The 2500-nt window shown below is 77.7% G+C and overlaps 1 non-coding gene across 1 annotated transcript; it reads right to left on the reverse strand.

Annotated features, from left to right (window-relative positions):
- Positions 1–620: 620 nt before the first annotated feature.
- Positions 621–773, reverse strand: LOC138065513 (5.8S ribosomal RNA). Its single transcript, XR_011138542.1, has one exon. It is a non-coding gene; the product is annotated as a 5.8S ribosomal RNA (ribosomal RNA).
- Between the last annotated feature and the right edge of the window lie 1727 nt (positions 774–2500).

Below are 2500 nucleotides of genomic sequence, written 5' to 3' on the forward strand. Positions count from 1 at the left end.
GAGGGGAAGAAAGGCAGCCGGCCGTCCCCCCCCGCCGGAGGGGAACGGGGGACCAGCGCACCACCGGGAGAGTGGTGGAGGAGAGCCGTCGTACGGCGGGCACTGGCGGTGGCGGCGGGCGGCGGCGGCAGGTGCCGGGCCACCGCGACCGACCGAACCTGGGGGCCCGGCGGGACGAACTCCGCACAGCGGGCGCTCCGGGAGCGGGGGTTTCCCGAGTCTGCACTTAGGGGGACGAAGGCCCGGGCCCACACGGGGAGGAGAGGCACCCCCTCTCCCCGGCGGCGCGGGCCTGCGAGGCGCCCCAGCCGCGCCACACCGCACACACCGCGCAGGGCAGCGGTGGCCACCGGGCTCGGAGGGGAGGGAGGGCAGGGCAAGGCACGCCGGCCGCGGACGGTGGAGGCGGACGGTCGGCCGGAGCCGGGCAGGCAGGCCAGCCGGAAGACCGGGGCCACCGGTGCACGCACCGGTGGTCCCGGCTCCGCCGCCGCCGCCGACTCACCGCCGCCGCCGCCCCCCCACCGACTCGCCGCCGCCGCCGCCCCCCCCGGCCCCCCCCCGAGGGGCGGCACACCGCTGCGCCAACGCGGCAATGGGGGTGACGATTGACCGTCAAGCGACGCTCAGACAGGCGTAGCCCCGGGAGGAACCCGGGGCCGCAAGTGCGTTCGAAGTGTCGATGATCAATGTGTCCTGCAATTCACATTAATTCTCGCAGCTAGCTGCGTTCTTCATCGACGCACGAGCCGAGTGATCCACCGCTAAGAGTTGTCTCGGTTTCGGTCCCCACCGCGCGCGCGGGGGGACCGGGCAGCTTTCGCAGCCCCCTGAGGGCCCCCATCCGCTCTGCCTCCCTCCTCACGCCGACGCCGGCTGCTGAGCAAGGGACAGCGGAGAGAGAGGGCACGCCTCACTGACCGTACAAGCACAGAGGGAAAAAAAAAGGGGGGGGGGGGGGAGAACAGACCCGAACGAGAGGGGCGGGGAGCCCTCGCTCCCGACCTGGGACAACCCCTTTCTCGCTTCGAGTCCGGCCCAGGCGCCCGGCTCGGCCTGGCCCAGCAGGGAGCGGCGCGCCAGCCGCGCCACCTGCCTCAGGGACCGGGGTGTGGGTCCCCGCGGAGCCCCGGCGTCGGAGCCCGGCCGCCGCTGGGAGCGGCGCCACCCGCTGCCCGCGCGCCCGCGACCCGCCAGCCGCACGCTTCCGAGCTCCTTCGCTCGCCTCACCGGCCTCCAGCTCCGCCGCCCCGGAGACGGCACCCAACACCCGCCTGCACACACGCAGCCTCCCGAGCGACGCCACGCACTCGCCCGTCCCTTCCGCGGGCAGACGCCTGGCGGCAGGCAGACGGGCGAGGCGGGACGGACGGGGAACGGCGCCCGCTCTCCCCGCCTCCACGCGGAGACCGGGAGGGGCCGCCCCCGCCCGCCCGCCCGCCGCCCGCCTGCCGCCCAGCGAAGCCGGGTCGGGCAGAGCGAGGCAGGCGCGCCGGATGGCGGAGTGCCGGGGCAGGGCGGGGGGGGGAGGGAAGGAAGGGTGCCGCCGACGGCCACGGCGGGAGACTGAGAGCACCGGCCAGGGAGGAGAAGGGATGCGCTGGGGCTCGGCGTCCGCACCACCCGCGGTGGGGGCTCGCCGTCCCGGCGGCGAGCACGCGCTCGCGCCGGGGTCGCGCGTTCGAGGCAGGCCGGCGCAAGCCGACCGCGCGGCGTCTCTCCGCCGAGACCAGACCGCGGAGAGAGGGGGCAGGGTACCCCTCTCCGTCCCGGCTGCCCGCGGGGCATGCACGGGCCGCGCCGGCGGGCATGGGGGGGTGCGGCGCCCGCGCGCGCCGACCCCCCGGCCCCTCCGGCAGCACGCCCGGCTGCCCCCCGGGTCGCATCGGGCCGCCCGAGTCTTTAAACCCCCGCCCGGCTCTCCGACCGAGAACCCTCGGGCCCGGAGCCCGGGGCCCATGGCCATCCCTACCCGGGGGGGCCGCTACCGGCGGCCGCGGTGGCCGGAGGCCCTCCTCCTTCCTCCCAGCGCGCCCCCCCCCCCCCCGCCGCCCCCCGCCACCCCCGGCCCGGCCGACTCGCAGCGCGGCCCCCACGGCACGGCGTGGGGCGGCTGGAGCGGTTGGGGGGGGGGGGGAAGGGAGGGGAGGAGGAAGCGTGGAAGGCCGGCAGGGCACGGCCGGTGCGGCACGCGCAGCGCAGCGCCCGGGAGGAGCACGCTGGCACACGGGACCACACGGGTGGGTCACCGAGGGGAGGCAGGAGAAGCGCGGACGCTAGGTACCTGGCCCTGGGGTGAGGGAAACGACCTGAAATCCCCGCGGGGGTGCCTCCCCCGCCGCCGCCCGCCGCCGGGCCACCGCCGCCTCGCGGCGACGGCGGCAGCCTCAGCGGCAGCGACGAGGCGGGGCGCGGAGGGGAACCCGGCACCCGCCAGCCGGCTCCAGCGCCCCTCGGCGGAGCGTCCACCCGCGGGGTGCGCCCGACACCCACCGCCACG

Source organism: Struthio camelus, unplaced genomic scaffold (genome assembly GCF_040807025.1).
Source record: "Struthio camelus isolate bStrCam1 unplaced genomic scaffold, bStrCam1.hap1 HAP1_SCAFFOLD_112, whole genome shotgun sequence".
Lineage (NCBI taxonomy): Eukaryota > Metazoa > Chordata > Aves > Struthioniformes > Struthionidae > Struthio > Struthio camelus.